General features: G+C 50.9%; 1 protein-coding gene across 4 annotated transcripts in view; it reads right to left on the reverse strand.

Moving 5' to 3' along the window:
• LOXL4 (lysyl oxidase like 4) overlaps window positions 1-1034 on the reverse strand; it is a 20339-nt gene extending 19305 nt beyond the window's left edge. Inside the window, exon 1 of one of the 4 annotated variants that reach the window (XM_019636240.1) lies at window positions 922-1032. The gene's annotated coding sequence lies outside the window, so the exon portion shown is untranslated. Of the gene's footprint in view, window positions 1-921 lie in introns of all 4 variants that reach the window. The other 3 variants (XM_019636241.1, XM_019636243.1, XM_019636242.1) reach the window with 3 other exon arrangements.
• Between the last annotated feature and the right edge of the window lie 18914 nt (window positions 1035-19948).

Here is a 19948-nt window from a genome sequence, read left to right on the forward strand (position 1 = left end):
GAAGGCAGGGAGGTGAATGGAATTCCACCCTGTTGCTGGTTGATTTATGACCCAGCTGTGGTGTGAGGGCACTGGGGTGGGTGCCAGCACTGAGTGCAACCAAATCACAGATCCAGGACCCTGCTAGTTTGAAGCAGAGAGGCACCTGTTTCAGGTGCTGTCAGGGGACTCTGGCACCTGGCCCAACTTACCCCTGCCCCCCACCCCACCCCCCCACCCCGCCCAGGGAGGACTGGAAATGCCCAAGGGTGTTCAGGAAGGAGCATTGGGGGTGTTGTCCTGGTGGGCACCAGCCCCAGAAATCACTTGAAGCCCCGTCTCTCTAGCTCTTTGGGGATGGGTGGGGCTTCCGCTTTCAGCCTTAATACCTTCCCTGGGACCACTGATGAGTAGTGACCGGAAGCAGTGCCAGCAAATGGTCTCTGAGCGCTACCTGTTCAGGCATAGGACACGTGGGGGTGGAAGCCCTCTGCCCACCCTCCATCCTCTCCCTGCGCCCCTCCCGCATCAGCTGTGGTCTGGTTAGTCAGACAGCCCTGCTCTGCCCTGCCTCTTTGTCCCCCAAGTCACAAGAGTGACACCTGAACCTGCCTTGTCTCTTTCCCTGCCTGCACCCTGAGTGAGAAAGCAAAGAAGTGGTTACACTCAGCGTCTCACAAACAAGACACGCAGGCACCTCGAGGCCAGGATGCACCACCCTGGGCGGGCCTGGGGCCAAGCTCCTCAACGTGGTCACTTCCAATGGAAGTGAGCTGGTGACCCATTAGAGGGCTAGGCTAACTGTCCATGGGACCCACATCTCTCCCAGCGCCCAGCCTTCAGGAACCCTTAGAGGATTGCAGACCCATAGAGAGACGGAAGTGGACAGACAGACAGGACAGCAAGAGACAGACCCAGGGCCAGGGCCAGGCAGAGGCTCACCAAGTGGAGTGCGGAAGGTCCGGGGCTGGGCGGGCACTACGGCCAAGCAGCTCTAACGGGCCTCCTGGGGCGCCTGGGGCCCTTTTATCTGGCTGGGCCACGGGAGTCCCCCACCCAGCGGGCGCGGAGGAGGCCCCGCAGGCCCCGCCCCGAACAGCCTTGGACTAAGCAAGCGCCCCGCCCCGTGGCCCCTCAGCTTTGCTCCTTGCGCTCCCAGCCCGGATGCGGGCCAGGGTGGCGGGGTGCCAGGCGGCATGCCCGCGTCTGCCGCCCCACTGGGAAATCCCGGGGTCGTGAAGTTGCAGGGGGTGAGGAAGGAGGGGGAGCTGTTTTCTGTAAAGGAAACTGGCGCGCGGCTGCAGGAGGGAACTGTGGCTCAGCGCCAGCAGGCTGCAGCTGCCAGGAGTGTGCTGTGGCCTCGTGAGTCCCTAAGACGCAGCTTCCTATCCTTTGCAAACCGGGTGAGATAGGCTCCCCCTGTACTGCCCCCCACTTGGGGATTACATTCAGTAGGTTCTGAAGGGTGCCAACGGATCTTCACATGGGAGCGCCTACCTGTCAGGGTGCTTGGTTACTTAGGACAACCCTTTGGGGGTGTGGGCAGGGGGCTAGGGGTGGGGGTGAATTGCGGTTAGAGACAGGATTGTGGGGAGAGGCCGGGGAGGATTCTGTGGAGTAAGATGAAAGGAGGACAGGCTGAAAGAGGGGAGTCCCAGCAGCTTAGCTGAGCACCCAGGTGCCTGGGTGCCAGTTCCTTTCCTCCGACTTCTTGCCCACGTCTTGGTCCTTCCTGGTGCCTCAATGCCCCCATCTACAAAATGGGCAGAGAGTTTCCACCCTCCAGCGTCCTCCCTAGGTCCCCATCCGTACAGCCTGTTTTCCCCTCCCCCCCACCCCCCACCTTGCCTGAGTGTCATTCCAAAGGCTCATTCATTCAGCAAACCTTTATTGATTTTCTCCTATGTGCTAGATTGGGTGCTGGAGTGCTAGACACTGCAGGGGGGTGGGTGGGAAGAGGCCTTCCCAGTCTGGGCGGGGAGAGAGACATGTAAACAAACTGCCACAAGGCAGTGCGATAAGGGCTAGCATGGCAAGGTGATTCCCGACTGACAGTCAGGTCACACTGACCTGGCTGCCATAGGACTGCCACCCACCCCTGGCCATCCATGTCCCAGATGTCCCCCCAGTGCCCCTGCCCTGCCCCAGCTGGCCCAAAGCAATCCCAGCGATGAATCAACAGGAAAGAATGCTCCCAGACTTGGGTCAGTGGCAGCAGCAGCAGCAGCCCAGCCCCTCCCCCAGGGACAATGAGGCAACTGTGGGCTGTGGTACCAGGTATGCCTGGGCCCCCTCCCCATGCCCCAGCCACCTCTCATGCCCAGCCAGGAACAACACAGAGGGCTTGGAAACCGGGCCCCGCCTGCTGCCAATCACAAGCCTGGCCACCCAGAGCTAAAAATAGCCAGGAAGCCATGGGCAGCCCAGGCTAGAGCCCAGGGGATGAATGGATGTTGCCCGGAAGTCCTTTAACCTGCAAGATTCTGGGCAGAGACTCAGGCTGGGGAGCAGAAGGAGGGATTTCCCAGGGGTTCCTATGAGCCCCCCTCCTTGAGAAGTGAGGGGCTTGGGTCCCAGGCCCAGCCTCATGACTTACTAGTGGCTGGATTGTCTCAGCTGAGTAGCCACCCCCTCCCCCATGAATGATGTTGCTGGGGGGGTCAAGTGGGACGATTCAGTGCATCTCAAGAAGCTTTGGCTTGACCGAGCCGGCCCGCTGCCTGCTGTGCACACAACCTCAGCAGTGCAGACCCTCTGCTGCACTCGTGATATACAGGTCTGTGTCCTCCTGGACTCCGGGGGCCCTTTGAACTGTTTTATCTCGAAACCCAGATTCTGTCCCAGGGCCTGGCACATAGCAAGTGCTCAGTAAGTGCGAGTGGACTGAATCAATAGGCCTGCTTTGTGCCGCTCCTTGAGTCAGAACTGGAGAGGTGAAAACAAGCTAGATGAGATCCCTGTCCTCAAAGAACTTGCAGAGCAGTGGAGACAGGCTCGCAGTCCGCAGCAGACAAGGCATTGCTGACATCGTCATACCGACTTTCCCTTTGCTGGGAGCTGTTGCAGGCCCAGAGCTTTTGAGAGACGACTCAAAGACACAGCAGTGATAGGAAGTAGACTGCGATAACAGAAAGCGGGGCAAGGGGGGAGAAGAGGCCATTTCCACATAGGAGGGGCTTTTCCTTTGCTGAGAGCTGTGTAACCAGGTACAAGGCTTTTGCTCAGGGAGGCGGGAACTGAGGGGATTTTGAGAAGTCTTGGGGGCGGGAGTAAGAATGAAGAGGTAGATCTAGCAAAGCTGGAGGGGCTAGCCAAAGAGATGGTTCCTGGGGACAAAGGAGATGAGCTGGCTATCGTAAGGAGAGGGAATTGGGGGGAAGAACAGAGCTGATTAAATAGAAATTTTAGGAAGTTTTGCTTTGTGGTATGCAATGTCACCTTCCCCCATTCTTCTGAAAGCTTCAGAAAAATCTCCATTATTCAATAACGTTTGCAGCTGGACGGGCCCACTCCAACATTTGCAGGGCCTGGGTCTGAGCCAGAGGGGGCCTGATACCATGTGTCTAAGTATCTAAGAGTAAAAAATCAAACTAACTCATTGTCAAATAAAACATGATCTCCCCTCCTGCCTTGACAAGTACACCATTTGAAAGACCTGGAAGGCCAGGTTTGAATTCAGAACTTTCCACTTTTTGGAGTTCCGTGTGGAACATGTTACTCTGGGGAGTGTCTGTCCCTGGCCCTGAGCCCCATGTGGCCCACCCCCTCCCTCTCCCACCCTCTGCTCCATCCCACACAGCAAGGGGCCTTCTGCTGTGCCGGGAACACGCACACACCGGGCTCTGTTCAGACCTTCACAGCAGCTGCCCTTTGGTCTCCCCGAGCCTGGGTGCACAGTCTGCATTCAGGAAGAGGGGCTGGAAGCATGCTCTGGCCTCTCGGGCAAGAATTCATGGAGCCCAGGTTTGGAAAGGAGGTGCGGGTTCCAGTGGGCACGTCCGTCCCCTCGGCTCTGCGAACTCCGTGCTCTGTGAGGAGGGGCGCGATCGGACAAGGGCCACAGTGACGCCCTCTGAAGCATGGGGGGCCAGAGGAGGGACCTGTTGCCCAGGCCTAAGGACAGCTGTGGGGGGTGGAAGGCAGGAGGGGCAACAGGAAGGTAGGAGCGTGGCTTAGATGTGGTCCCTGGGGGTGAGGATGGGGTGCTGGGTCACTCAAGTTATGTTTAGAGAGCTGTGAGCCATTGAGCCCCAGAGCCAGGTGGCAGCTGCACCTAACCTTGGCAAACGGGGCAGGGGGTGGGGGGACACTGACGCTTTCAAGGAGGGTTAAACTTTGCTGGTGCTGTCTTGAGCTGGTATTTAACTCTTCACAGATTCGCACCTTTCATTGGGGTGGGGGGGGCCTGGAGAGAGGGGTGTTTTGGTTGGCGGACAGGCAGGGTCTTAATAACCTGTAAGCTGCTAAAAGGCAGAGAATCTGACTTAGATGCCCCTAGCCCCACTTCTGCCCATGGGATCCCTAGCAAAAAGGCCTGATATTCTCACAGATGTTTGGACATTCAGTTTGATTTGATACCAATAAATAGCTCAATGTTCATCTTGGCCCCATAGCTTCCCCCGCCCCAAAGATGCAGGCTCTTACCTCACTACCCCATTTCTCATCTTTACGGCTTCACCTGAAGATGGTCATCATCATCATCGCCATCATCATTCTCCCCATCATTATGTCCTCCCTCCCCCTCTAGACCCCACCCCACGCCCCACCCTCCCCTTTTCTCTCCCCACCTCAGCCATACACCCCTCTCTAAACTCTCCCCAATTCTCCAGTTCCCTTAAGAATATCTCCCCCTCCCCTTCTCTTTCTTCCCTCTCGATTCTACCTGCAAACCCCAAATTCCCCTGTCTCAGCAGGGCATAGCACTGAAATGCACTTCTGTTCAGGTAAATTAAAGCCATCAGTTCTGGGGGAAATGAGATGGAATGAAGACTCAGTGCCACAGCCCCGAAGCCCCGAAGGTCCCTGCGGAATTTCACACCAGTCTGACCGATCTTCTCATCCACCAGTAATTGAACCCCTTTTTCCTCAAGCGATACTGGACAAGTTAAATTAAAAAACATTTCTTATTCCATACTGTTCCTGGATCTTTTAACATGACGAATATAGTGACTGGCAGATAGGGCGTTAGTGGGCTTAGCTGGGGAACCTCACAGCCTGTACAATATCTCCTCTAGTCCCCTGAAGGCTACAGTGTTAGGAGCCACTCCTAGCCCCAGATCAACCGTTTGTGAATTATTTCTGGAATTAATTGAGGCAGTCAGGAAAATAGGAATTCAGGGACAGCGCTATTGATTAAAGAAAGGTACGTGTGACCTAAACACAGTTTTGTATTCTCTCGCATCTGAGTTTGTTGATCTACAGCTTTACAACATTTTAAAGTTTCTTTATGAGGAACTGGTTTGATCTCCCCAGCGAGGATATAAGATTATTCACGGCCGGGACTGACAGAAGGGTTCATTTTCATGTAACCAGCAATAGTGCGCAGCTTCCACTAACCAGGAGGGGGCAGCAAGGAGCTGCGTGGGTGGGAAAGTCCCTCGACCTGGCCTGCCAGGAAGCAAGACGGGGAGCCAGCTCATCAAAAGCCAAACCAAGAGTAGGGTGTAGGGTGCAGGGGAGAGAGACTCTTCCAGCAGCGCTCCAAGTGTGGCTCCGGAGGGGCATCACCTGGGAACCTGTTAGAAACGCCAGTTGTCAGGCCCCACCCCAGACCCACCCAATCAGAAACTCCAGGGGCGGGGCCCAGCATCTGTGCTTTAAGTCCTCCAGATAATTCTAATGCCTGCTAATGTTCAAGAACCACCTCTCTAGACTGCGCTCTTGGAAAATGTGTGTACTGACAGAATCTAGACCCCTGTGGATGCCTTGTTTCTTGGAGTCCCAGACCTACCTGGCATGCTCAGCCCTCTCGGGAGGCCTCTTGTATTAAGAGGAGCCTCCTCCACAACTGATGGGCTAAGTTTTTGGGGGTTGAAGTCTTCTACATCCCAGTTATTCCCAAATGGATTTTCAATCCCTTTGTGGTGGGGTGGGAGGGCCATGCCTTCTATCCTACATAGAGTTCCCCAAGGAGTGTGTCACTGGGGTGGTGGTGGAGGGGGTCCTAGTTACTGTCCCCAGGGATCCCAACCTGTACTGGGCCAGGAGTGAGAGGTCAGGCCAACATCTAGATTCTGGCAGGATCTTCTTCCACAACAGGAATTTCACCATCTATTCAACACCACAAAAAACCCATGCCCTTGTGAACATCACACTGAAGCCTGAGATCTTCTGGGAGACCAGTTGGCCAGCAGGTACCATTGGTATCGCCCAGCTCTGGGCAGACAGAAGGGACCTAGAGCCTGATCCAAATGCCCTCTGCGCCCCCAGTAGCTGGTCGTGGCTTTCACAATTCACAGTGGATCCCAAGTTGCAGGAATAATTCTTAGTCCTAGACCATTCTAGACACACCCGTGGCCAAAGAAGAGTTAAATAGCCACAAGGTTGTTGATTTGTTCACAGAGGAAACTGCCAGAAAGGACAAGAAAAGCTTCATTTCCTATCCATTAACTGAAAACCGCTTTTTTAAGGACAGCTTGACCTCTAATGTGTGGACTGAACTATCCAGAAAAATATAGATAAACGACATCTCCTTTTAGCATTGAGTGCTAGTAAACAAGGTGGGAGAGAAGGAATTCCACCAAGATATCGGTAGAAATTTAGCTTCTTAGGGGAAATAATTTCCTCTTCTCATTACCAATTAATGAGCATACGCTTCTGCCTACCAGCACGCTTTGAATTATTGTCACTGTGGTGAGGTGGTGACGGGAACTTGGTGTAACACCTGATGCCTTTGCCAGGATCTGTAAACCAGAGCTAATAGGTGAATGCGTCTCATTCAAGTTGGGGTGTTATCCTGCACCAAATATTGGGCTTGGATCCATCATATTTGTACTGACAACACTTTGCTAGGCACCGTGGAGACACAAAGAGGTAAAAACACTCAGTTCCTGCCCTCAGTGTAAGTCACATAAGTCATGAATTATATTTATATTATTATATGAATTGCATCAGCCAGTAAACTCTATTTGTATAGATGAGATCATTCATTTACTTGTTTGTTCAGCAGATGTTTATTGAGCAGTTATTATTTATGGAGCCACTTTGGGAAATCTAGAAAAGTAAATATAACCCACATTTTCCAGGCTCCAGGGTGCTACTGGGTCAGACTAAGGGTGAAGGTCATATTTTCCAGGTTCTTGTCTCTATTATTCAGGTAACACTTCTAGTGCCACCCGACTCCCGACTCCCGACTCCCAGCAAATTCTTACTCGGTTTACATCTGGGAGTTTTCAGGGGGCGGTCAACATGTGTTCATAAAAGAGGCTGTAAGCTATGGTTAGATTGCAGCATCTTCCATAAGCTACCACCCCAGCTTCGCATCTCCCCTCCTCCACCACGAATGTCCATTACTTGAGAAGCTTCTTGAAGAACTTTTCAAGTATGTGTGGCTAGTGCTCACTGCTCCCAGGACTCCAGTGACAAGAATCATGAAGAGCAGCTCTTTTGGTATAGTCCCAAAGTCCCCTGAAGCTTTGTTCGTTATTCTAAGTCTATTTTCTCTATAGTATTCAGATGCGGTATTTTCCATTTTTTCCATCTTTGAAGCCACTGATTTTTTTGCCTTTGTCCTCTCCATTCTGCTGTTGAGCTCATCCACTAAGATTTTAAATTTTGGTGGTTGTAGTTTTCTGTTCTGAAATTTCCTTGTGGCTTTTCTTTATATCGTCTTTTTTTTTTTCTGAAACTCTATTTCTTTGCTGAGTTTTTTTTTTTAATTTTTCCATTTCTTTCAACTGTGTTTGTGTTTGTTTGTTGAAGCATTTTTGTGATGGCTGCTTTAAAACCTGTGGTACGTAATTCTAACATTGCTGGCATGTTGTTGGTATTTCCTGGTGGCCTTTTTCATGCAGTTTGAGAGCTGGTTCTCAGTATGATGGGTGATTTTTGATTGAAATCTGGACGTTCTGGATATTATGTTATGGCCCTCTGGATTTGTTTCAACCTTTTGTTTTAACTTTTTCTGACACTGCTTCAACAGGGTCTGCTTGGTCAGGGTCTAAGTTTAGGTTCCCCATCCAGCCTCCCCTGACACCTGAGGGGTGTCATTATAGCTGGGTGGGGGTGGTTGATTGGCTCCCTAGGAGGCCTCCTCTGATACTTTCCTGGATGAGGGGAGTAGGAGTGCTTTGCCACTGCTTCTCACATGGCTTTCATTGACACCACAGTTTGGGGGGTCACCTTGTTACCTCTGGGTGGGGGTGAAAGTCCTCACTCTCCACTAGGCCTCCTCTGAGACCATCCCTATTGGGAGGAGGTGATGTGCCCCCTTATTGTTGGATACGAATGGAAATTTAGGCTCCACTGACACCGTGGGAGAGAACTGCGGATGAGAAAAGGCTCATTACCACTTAGTAGGATGCAAGTCCCAGCTTCCTACTCAACTTTTATGAAACCCTGTACGGGGATAGATGTCTTCTAAAGCCTGGTAAGGGAAGAAATCCAACCTCTCCACTCAGCTTTTGCTGGCATGCGCCCATGTGCATGCACGTGTGTGTGTGTGTGTGTGTGTGTGTGTGTGTTCTTCAGGTTGGGGGGATAGTGCCTAAGTTTTTTTCTGTGGCGTTTTTTGGAATAGAGCAGTTTTTGTCTAAGTTTCCTGTCTTTATAAGCTTGCTGATCCTCTGGCTAGAGAGAGTAGGCTTTTGTTGGGGCTTTCGTGGTCTATGTCTATTGACCAGGTTGCTGGTTTCCTTGGCAACAAGTCTGGGACATATGGGGCAAAAAGAAAATTCAGGAAATTCACCATCATGTTGTTCCTTGGGTCCCAAGGTCCCTAGCTGGTCTGCCTTCTTGTCTCCACATTTCTGAGTCTTCTCATCTTTGTCTTGTATACAAAGCCCAAGGTTTTTAGTTGTACTTAAACTCTCACTTAGTGGGAGGGTTAGGGAAAAGTGCTTCTATTTCATCTTCCCAGAAGCAGAAGTCCATGGTACCTCTTCTTTTATTTCTGAAGAATTCTATAGAATTGATCTTATTTCTTTTCTTTTTTTTTTTTTTTTAGCTGAGCCATCCTGCTACCTGTTGGCAGCTCAGCAGCTGCTCAGCTCGGGCTGGACTCGAACCGCTGTTGCTCAGAGCTCAAACTCTTGAGCGAGCTTTTAACCATCTGAGCCACTCGGCTGGCCCAATCTTATTTCTCCCTTAAGTGTTTGGTTAAATTTTCCACTAAGTCCACCTGAGCCTGAGGTTTTCTTTGTTGGAAGATTTTTAACTGTATCTTTAAGATATCTAAGATTATTTGGGTTATATACTTCTCATTAAATCAGTTTAGAAGTTTGTGATTTTAAAAGAATTTGTCCATTTCATCAAAGTTGTCAAATTTATAGGCATAAACTATTTTGAAACATTCTCTTATTTTATTTTTAATATCTTAGGTCTGTAGTGATATCCCTGTTTTCATTCCTAATATTGGTAGTTTGTGTCTTCTCTCTTTTTATCTTGGTCAGTCAGATCTTGGGGAGGACAGCATCACCTCGTGAGGCGTCTCCCTCAGGTGAGGACTCTGAGTGTTGTCTATTCAATGGGCCAGATTTCTCCATGGGGGGCTGTCTTCTCTAGTAAGGAGCAGGGGGTGCTTCTGCCAGCCCAGAGGGTTCAGGTGAATCTGAGAATTCATAGTTCTCATACACATCTACCTGTATGTCCCATCCTAGATCTCAAGGCCCATTCTTTCCTTGTTGGGGTCCTCATTTTAGCATAAAAAACCTGTCAAAATTTCATCCATATCCTTTGCAGTTTGAGAACTTTCTGATGAAATCCTGTGCCCCATTTTAAGCCATCTCCCATGTGGCTGCAGAGAATGAGGACCTCTTTAAATGCTGCCAGGGAGGCCTTCTGGCTCCCATAGCATGCTCTGAGTTCTAGTTGACCGAGCCTGTTGTTCTCTTTCTTTGACATTTCGAGGACAATATAAAAAAGTCATCCAATTCCATAGTCTTCATTACCACCACTGCCTCCATACGTGCAAGTCCTAGGGTTACTGCACGAGCCAATGTTTGTGTGTTATCCCGCTTCACCACTGGCAAGCGTCTTAATATTTGTGAGCAATAGCATACCAAAGGTTTTTACTATTCCACTTACCACCACCAGTGCTGCCCTTTTGCTGTGTGACCTGATATGTGATCCACTTCCAGAATCCCATCCTAAAGGTGTGCTTTCTAGGACCACTTTCAGTATCAATGGAATTACCTTGGGCTCCCCTGAAAGCAGTCCCTGGGACAGGGACTAGGGTGCACATTGTTTACATAGAAGGTAACCCCCAGAAAGTAGAAATAAAGGACTGAGAAGCATGATAGAGACAAGAGAGAAAAGCCAACTGGGGATGGATTATTGAGCTGGCTACCATAGAGAGTAATTGGGGTTCTATCTACTGGGGACCCTCCATGGAGGGATGTACCTCAGAATTCCTCCCCAAAGGACAGGAGGCAGGGATGTTTATTTACCAACTCTTCCTCCAATTGTGTCCTCTATTGTGGAGGTTGCCTTTGGGGCACTAGCCACCCCAGGGGGCTCTGGAATGCTGCATAAGAAACATCTGCTCTACTGCAATGAAGTGAGTGTGGAATCTGAGAGCACTGATGGCCAGACCCAAAGTCTTTGAGATACATTATAGTCTGACCTTGTAGCATGCCCCCAACCATTGTGCCTAGGTTTCTCCTAGCTTGATTCTAACTCTGCTGGCCTTATAGTCAACCAGGCTTCCTTTAGTGCTAGCTGTCTTTTATGAGATGCAGCCCGCTTTCTGGGTGTTAATGCCCTGCCTGGCTCTGATGGAGGGTGGGGGTAAGCAGGAGTTGGCATGTAGGCAAGGGCTGGGGTCCACTCCTAGATGCCAGCTGTAGGGGTTGAATAGTGGCTCCAAATAAGATACGTCCTAACTCCAGGAATCTATGAAAATGAGCATATTTGGGAAAAGGGTCTTTGCAAATGCAGTTAAGTTAAAAATCTACAGATGAGGTCATCCTGGATTTAGGATGGGCCCTACATCTAATGACCGGGTCTTTGTAAGAGAAAGAAGAGGGAGGTTTGAGACACACAGATACCCAGCGAAGGTCACGTAAAAACAAAATTGGAGATGGGAGTTATTGGAGCCAGGAGACTCCTAGGGCCACCAGAAACTGGAAGAGGCAGGGAAGGATTCTTTCCTGGAGACTTTCAAGGGAGTATAGCCCTGCTGATGCCTTGATTTTGGACCTCTGGCCTTTGGGCTGTGAGAGAATAAATTTCTGTTGTCTTAAACCACCCAGTTTGTAGTAATTTGTCACGGCAGCCACAGGAAACTAGCACACCAGCCACAGATTGAAACTTTTGTGTGAGAGGACCAAGTACCCCAAAGATAGAGCAGCTAGCTGCCCCATTGCTGTGCCACCTTTTGTTGCTGGGAGGTGGCCACTCTATAGTCTGCTGGCCTCATGGACCTCCTCCCTATATTGCTGAATTGTCTTGGTACCCACGCACTATGGCCTCGACCTACACAGTGTCTGCACTTAGGCTAGCCCTGAAGTGGCCTAGTTGCCCCTTCCCTGCCCTGGCAGAAGACATGGGATACAGCCTTTTAATTGTCACCCCTTGGAACTTTCCTAGCAGGGCCCTTTGTGGTAACATGGATCTGTTAGCTTGTGTTGCTTGGAAAACATAGACAACAACTTTGGCTAATTGACCTAAAAAGGGGGTTTATTAAAAGGATACAGGAAAAGCTGAAAAACCCAGACTAATAAAAGGCATGCTAACCGCTCCGGGGACCTGGTTATTAGCTGAAACAAAAGGGCAGTTGGTTCAGGTTGCGGCCAGTGGAGTGGCCTCAGGTCATCTCACCCCAGTTTAAATTCAACCAGAGACGGTCTGATTAGAGCAGATGATGTTCTGTGCCAGACCTTGCTCAGGGGCAAGGGGGTGAGCATGGGAAGGGGCCAAGGGTTAGTTCCTCAAAGGGAAAGTGATGTGCTGGTACCTAACAGGGAAAGGATGCTGGGCAGCCAGTGACCCCAGCTGCCCGGGCAAGAGGCAAGAGTATTTATTGTTCCTCTCCTTTCCCTGATTCCCCACCCCCAACCTCTGCTTCTTCCTGCTCGGTCTCTCAGAAGGAGTAGGGAGAAGCCACCGATTGTTTTTATAACTTGAGAGGATACCTTGAGTCAGCAATGAGCGATAATTAGACTGTGATCGCTCTATTTAAGCACTTCACTTAATCAATTACAATTGCCTATGCTGTCTCCAGGTATTGATTACAGAGTCCCGCATTCTGGAAATCTTAAAGCACCCTCTGGGGACGCTACCACTGACACCGATTCTCCTGAGCGCGTGAATACCCTGCACCGAAGCCGACCTTTCCGTGTGGTTGCTTGAGACACTTTTTCATCTTAATTGTTTCTGAAGACAGGACCGAATAGCAACTCCTTCTATTGCTAATCTGCATCTAAGTGGGAAGGAGTGGCCTAGTTAATGGGGCATCTGGCTGTTCCCAGGTGGGAAGGATGGGGTTAACTCCTCCAGATGTTCTCTCAGAGCAGACTTGAGCTACAGCCTAGAGATTGATGGGGAGAACCCTTCACCCTGTAATCATCATGGTAGGCAGGCAACAGGGGCTCAGGACTAGCCAGGGCCCCACTGAGCAGAAGGGCCTTGAGATGCCTCAGGTCTAGGCATTGGGCTGGGAGGGGCTGGGTCAAAGCCAGGAGGCCAGATGCAGTGGCTTTCAACTGGCTGCACACTGAAAATGACCCGTGCCTCTGCCCTACCCCAGGCCCACTGCATCAGAATCTCTGTGGTCATGGTAGTGGTGGGGTGCTTCTGGGCTTATGTATTTCTTCTATCCAGGTGATGTCTTACTGCACAGTGAAGGTTGAGAATCACTGTATTAGAGCAAGGTCCTCGGCCTAACGTCCGTGTGGTGGGGTTTAGAGGGACCTGTGATGTCCCCTGAAATTGTATGCAAATTGTCTATATAGATTCTTTTCTAGGGACATGAGCCCATTGCTTTTGTCAGATTCCTAAAGCGGCCTGTGACCCTCCAAAGGACACAAAACACTGAAATTAAGGTGGATAAAGGGCTTGAGCCAGGAAAGAGGAGGGAGAATTTGTACTATGGTGATTCTGACACCAGTGGTCTCTTGGAGCACTCCTGTCACCACCCCACAAATCTGCCCTCCTGCCCTTAGCTCAGCAGCTCAGCGGTCTGGCCACCAGCCCTGACGGGTAACCTCCCCATTAGCTGTGTAAAACCAGCTGCCAAAAGAGAAGGACAAGATTTGGAGGTGGAGGTGAAGTAACTGGGGATTTGCCTCAGGCTCACCTAAAATTAGGGTAGCAGGAACCGGTTCCAAACCCTGGAAGGCAGTGGTTCTCTAAGTGTGGTCTCCAGACCGGCAGCCTAAACATCACCAGGGAGCCTACTGGAAATGCCAATTATCAGGCCCCGCCCCAGACCTGAAATAGAAACTCTGGGGCGGGGCCTCGCATCTGTAGCTTCACATCCCCCTGGGTGAGTCCCCAGTTATGGGGAAGTGAGTGCCTCCTCATTGGCTGATGGATTGTTTTGGGTTAGCTGAGCACCTGGCTAAGGCTGACCCAGCAGGTTGAAAGCCGTCAGTACTTCAGCTGACAAAGGCTCAGAGTTGAAATGTCCCAGTGGCCTGCAGCTGGGTCGAGGGGCAGGACGGGGCTGCCATGTTCATTGTCTGAATTCGAGAACACAGATGCTGGGGAGGGGGCAGGTTTTTTGTCCTGCTTCACACATACAGAGATCTCTGTGTAGATCATTTTAGCAGTCAGCTAAGAGGTGTCGTCTTGTCTTGGGGAGGTGATGCAGGGTTGGAGATGTAATCACTGGCAAGTAGGTTTAAGTCCCACAGGGAAAGTGCGAAGGGTTGAAGGGTGCTGAGAACAGAACCTGAGTCCTTTGCAATCCTCTCCCTGGTCAGAGTGTCTGCACTGAGGCAGCCCTGAATCAGGGCCTCTGATGCCCACAGCACTGGGGCAATCCCTGCCCGTGAGGAGCTGGCGGTCCAGTTGGGAAGAGGAGTTCTGCACACAAGAGGCAGTTGTAGCACTACCTGGAGTGAAGAACTTCAGCAGAGGAGAGGGACAGACAAGTGTTTGGGGAGACCAAAGGATGGAGGGAAGGCTTGTACCAGGAGGGATCCCAGACGGGTTTTCATGGGGCCATGAGCCCTGCGTGGGGATTGTGAGCAGGTGGGTTATCTGCAGGGATACAAACTGGGAGGGAAGGCGTCCCCAACAGCCTCCCACATGGGATTTAAAGAGCGGAGACTCCAGCCAGTCGGAGTGTAAGGTCAGTGGAAGGGCCCCAAGGAGGGTTCACGCTGGAAAGGCAGGCCCAGCGCTGACTGGAGGGAGCACCAACAGCCTGGCTAAGAGGCAGGCCCCTGCCTGGCATTTTAGGTTCAGGAAGGGAATGACGTATCGCATGGTGGGTGAGGAAGAACAATCTGGTAGCACAAACTGGAGATATCGGACAAGGGAGAATAGCTGGGGAGTTATCCCAGGGATGAAGTGGTGAGAACCCTCAGTGACGGTGGAGGTAAATTAGTGAGAGAAGCTAATGTTCCAGGTAATGGCCAGGTAATTGTTTAAAGGCTTTTCATGGAAGTGTGGAGGGTCAGCAAAGCACTGCCTACCCTGCCAGGAGCAGTGCCCAGGAAGGACCCATAGACAGACTGTGAATGAACCCAAGGACTTGTGCAAAGAAACATGGTTAGTAACCGGAGGGAAGGAAGGTGGGGGTGGGGGTGAGGGTTAATCATTACTCAGGAGGGGTCATTAAAGAACCCGTGGCATAATGCTGTTATGAAATAGGATGCTAGAGAGGAAAAGAATGAGGCAGATCTACACACCCTGACTTGGAGTTTTTTCCTTGCATTTTGTAAAGTGAAAAAACAAGTTCCACACCAGTGCATTAGAATGATGCCATTCTGCAAACAATAAGTACTTCACATTATATGTGAGCATGCAAATGCATTTTTAAAAAGGTCTAGAAAGACGCACAGCCATTGATTGACAAGGGTTATCCGCACGGAAGGAAGGACAGTTATAGCATGGGTATGAGGAGTGCCTACACTCAGCTTTGTTGTCGTCGGGGGAGCAGTGGTGGCCGGCAATGCATGGCCAGGAGTGGGGGGAGATGAGAATAACCCCTGTTGCAGGGATTCTCAAACCCATGTGCCTCAGAATGACTGAGAGGCTGGTTAACATGTAGCTCCCTAGGCCCCTCCCAGCCATACTGAAGTAGGATGTCAGGACAAGGCCCATGATCCTGACACCAATGGTCCTCAAAGCACTCCTGTGGCAACTGCATAAAACTGGCCTCCCTCCCTTAGCTCAGCGGACAGGCACAGCCACCAGCCCTGGCAGGGACACTTCCCCTTCAGAGGTGGGAGGGCTGGGGGAGTGCTGTGTGGGGCAGCCGTCCCTTTGGAGTACATGCCTCCGTGGGGCACATACCATCCTCAACCACCACTGCTCGTCACTCGGCTGGGAGCTCAGTGCTTGGAGCTTGGTGCCACTGTCTCCTCCGGGACCTTCATTATTGATGGCCAAGGTAACCATGCAAGCTTCCTTGAGCGGTTTTTTTAAACAGACCTGAGCTACCCGAATTATCCTCCCCAAATTCATTTTGAATTCAAAGCAAGTAGGGGAAACTGGTATTAAATATTTAATTGCTGCCCATTAAGGCTAGAATATTGGTTTTAGTTCAAATGTATGATATGGTTGTAGTTTTTACAGATGCACATACCGTATTTGCCGGCGTATAAGACAATTTTTTGGCCCTGAAAAATATGCCTCCAAGTGGGGGGTCGTCTTATACGCCAGGTACACTTCAGATAGACTGCCCATATAACAAACTCTGTATTTTGAGTGGAAATGTTAGGGGGTCGTCTTATACGCCCAGTCGTCTTATACGCCGGCAAATACGGTATATTGTGTCTAGACCATTGGTTCATTTTATGTAACAAAATGCTGAGTATATTCGTGCCCATTTTATAGGAGCATAACCTGAGTACTGTTAAGTGGAGACACACAGTATTGCATTTATGACATCATTGGTGGTATCAGTGATAAATTTGCTGTTGAGTGACCACCGATCAGACCGATATCACCAATTACAACCCTGGGCCTCTCGGAAAATGTGGGCTGCTTTACAACAAACCATTTTATGAGACAGTTTTCAGGTACCTGGTGAGGCAACGTGGAGTCTGTACATTTACGAGGTAAGGGGTGGGAGGTGGAACCTCCCCTTGCCTTATGAGGCAAAGTTCAGGAGCAAGCTTCTGTGGCTTAAACGTGAGTTGAGAGATCCGCTGTGGAACCCATAGGGTTGTGAGTGATAGATGTAGGCAGGCAGGGGAGGGACACACAGGTTTCCTCTTGCTCTTTTGTTCAGCCTCCAGAAGCCTTTGACCTGGGCCTCTGCCTTCTCACAGTGACTCTTCCCACCAGCGATGAGGAGAAAGAGAATTTCTGGTCGTCTGCAATCAACAAAGCTGATTCGAGTCAGCCTGGGTTCAGTGGTGAAAACTGAGCCAGCCAGAACTGGCCCTGCTTCCGGAACAGCCTTCGCTTCCAGGAAATCAGTTTTGTGTAACTTAACATTTTGTAAATGGATGAAGTAGGCCCTACTCTGTTTTAGGAACACAAGAGCTGGAAGAGAGAGTGTAGATATCTGAGGTCCAACATCCTCCTTTGAACTTTAAAAAGCAACAATATCAACAAGCAAGTGACAAACAAAACTAATCATTCCTGACAACACGCTGTGTACCAGGCCCACACGAAGGTCGTTGTACAGGCATTGCCTCATTTGACCCTCCAAACAGCCTCACGAAGAGATGCTATGATTACCCCATTTCCAGACGAGGAGAGTGAGGCCAGTGAAGCTGAGTGACTTGCCCATGGCCACCCAAGCCTGAAAGTGGCTCAACTTTGAACTCAGTCTCCTTGGTTCAAGCACAGGTTTTCAATCTTTTGCTCTGGGAACTCCCTGTTGTTGAATGGGGGCATGGAGCCTTCAATTCTAGAGATCCAAACCTCGGGAGGTGAAGAAGGGCAGGAGGCATGGGGGCGGTCCAGAGAGAAAGTTCAGACACAGCCACAAATTTATTCGCCACTTTTGCCAGAATGGATTTCCATCCTGCGGTCAGATCTGTCCTCTGGCCCCTAAGTCTGAGAGCAGTTCCCACACCACCGGAGACTTCTTGGTTGTGAAGTACAGATTCTTGAATGGCCACAAAGTAGCTTTTCCTCAATATTTCAGAAGGGGTTCTTTCCCCCAGCGTGGCTTGAAGGTTGGCCACAGGTGGGACCTACGCCTTTATGTCGGCCTTCTGATGTTCATCATAAAGCCTACCCTTGTCACAACGGACACACCCTTATCAAACCTGCAAGAATCAATCCTAATGGGTTGTCAGAAAAGTCATGATGCATTTTTGCAATGAAAAACATAGAAAAAAATACGTCATGACTTTTCCAACAACCCAATAGTAAATTGAGGTTCAGAGAAGCCAAGAAGCCTGCCCAGAGGCACACGGTGGAGTCCAGGCTGAGACCCAGCTCTGCTGAGACCCAGCCCAGCTGAGACCCAGCCCAGTGTTTCTCTTAATGCTCATGTCGAGTGGTATCCGCTTGCTGCTTCCATTTGAGGTCTTTCCACCTGGTGTTTTGGGGAAAGCCCCCAATGGCTCACAGGCGCTCTGATCCACTATGTAATTAATTATTGGACTTCATTTTTGTTTCAGTTTATTGGGTTTCCCCCTCCCTATTTCCACCTTGGCCCGGGAGGTCAGTGGTTGCCAGGGGTAATGGTGGGGAAAGTATCACTACCAAGGCGCAGCATGAGTTTTGAGGGTGATGGAGCTGTCCTGTATCCTGATTATTGTGGTGGGTACATAAATATGCACGTGTTAAGACTCATGGAACTGTACACCAAAATTAAAATTAAAAACAAAAAGGAAAGGAGCCACCTCTGCTGGAACACATCTAGCTCTGACAGTACTAGGAAGAGGGACTTCACATGGGGGAGGGTAGTGCTGGCGCCCATCCTGGCAGACCACGCTTTTCTGCTCTCCGGACCAGCAGGACAGAGCCCTGCTTTGAGCTCCAACCTGTTGTGTTGGTCCATCAGGTGGCACTGCCTGAGGAATGTCCACTCTGCTGATATTCTACCTCCCCACTCCCCATGGAGTTGCACTGGTGGGGGCAGCAGGCTCCAAAGCTTTCTATGGACCCCTTTGGGAGTGGCCAAGAGGCTCCAAGGTTCTTTTTCCTCCGGATGCTGGGGAGAAGCTGGATGGCTGTGGGCTACAGAGGTGGGACCTGCACCTGATGGTTCCTCTGAGCTATGCTTCACTTCCCGGAGTCCTGGAGAAAGGAAGCCCATTCTCCACACCCATCCCCACAAATCATACACATACTGAGAGAGACCAACTCCCCGACATTCCACTTGCTACTGGAAAAGTTCCCTGGAATTGAATTAGCCTGAATTGGCCAACTGAGCCAGGAGCCCGGGACATGCAAGCATGGTTGACCCAAGGATGCAGAGAAGAACTCCTAGGGTGGTGACACCAATGTTGGCAGTGCCCTCTGGCCCTGTCTGGGCTGGGACACATTTCTGAGGCTGGACCTCTGTGGATGACCCATGTACCACAGAGCCATATCAGGAGGCACAAGAAGAGGTGATGGCTTTAACCGGTTGTGGTTCATAAAGGGGGTTCCTGAGTGGCAGCTCGTGACATGAGTGACTGGCCAGGCCTGGGCACCAGGCCAGGAGATCCCAGGCAGGACTGGGGCTGCCAGCCTCAACTGCCAGTACTTTTCCTCACTTACTCATCAGACTCGAAAACAACCCCACCCACTTGCGGTGAACGCTGCTCTGCCTTTTTCACCTTTGGGCTATCATTCTGAGGAAGAAGTATCAGCCTGGGAGGAAAGTTTTGGCCAAGTTCAAAGGGAAGGGCTTGGGGAATGGAAAGTCCTTTGAAACCTCACTTGGATGGTGACAGCCTGACCCAGATTTTCCCTTTTCAAAAGTATGCTCAGAGCTCAAAGGCCCGGGTGTCATGAAGATATGGGCGTGACAGAGTCACGGGGAAAACAAACCAACTAAAGCACAGCTGCAGCCTCCCTCAGAGAAACCTCAGCCTGAGTGTCGGGCCAGACTCCAGGGGGCAGCCTGGCTGTGGGCACTTCCCCCCCGGGGGGGGGGCCTCTGGGGACGCCTGCAGAGGGTGAGGCTTGAGTCTACCTCATTGTCTCACCTGGGTCAGCTTCTTTCTGGACCTGAGGCCCCTGTCCCTTTTCCCCATTTCCCAGGTATCTTAGTTCCCCCAGCCAGAGACACTGAGACCCAGGAGGTGACCCTGGAAACGCTGCTTTGGGAGTGGGAAAGAGACATGGACGGAAGGAGGGGTTACTGTGTGAGTTACTTCTGTGGGCGTCTGGAGTTGAATTCTGCAGGGATATAGTGTAAAACAGGCAACTCAGAGTTAGCCCACCTGGGAGCAAGGGAATTGAGGTACTTATACCCCATCAGGCACCGGCGAAGGCCACTAATGCCATCGCTCCCTGTACTCAGGCAGAGCAGGCTGTGGGGCTGGCAGTGGGAGGTCTGGTCGCCAGCTCTGAGGTGGTCAAGACTGAGAGACAATGGCCCAGCACAGTGTGGCTGCTCCACTGGGCTCCATTTCTGCCCCAGGTCTAGCAGGCAGGTGCTTCCCAGACTCAACACTCCTACAGCGATGTAGCTAGTGAAACTGGGCTGTGCAGAGTTTCATATGTGCCCTACCCCTACCCCTTTACC

The sequence above is a fragment of the Hipposideros armiger genome, unplaced genomic scaffold (assembly GCF_001890085.2).
Source record: "Hipposideros armiger isolate ML-2016 unplaced genomic scaffold, ASM189008v1 scaffold_28, whole genome shotgun sequence".
In the NCBI taxonomy this organism is placed as follows: domain Eukaryota; kingdom Metazoa; phylum Chordata; class Mammalia; order Chiroptera; family Hipposideridae; genus Hipposideros; species Hipposideros armiger.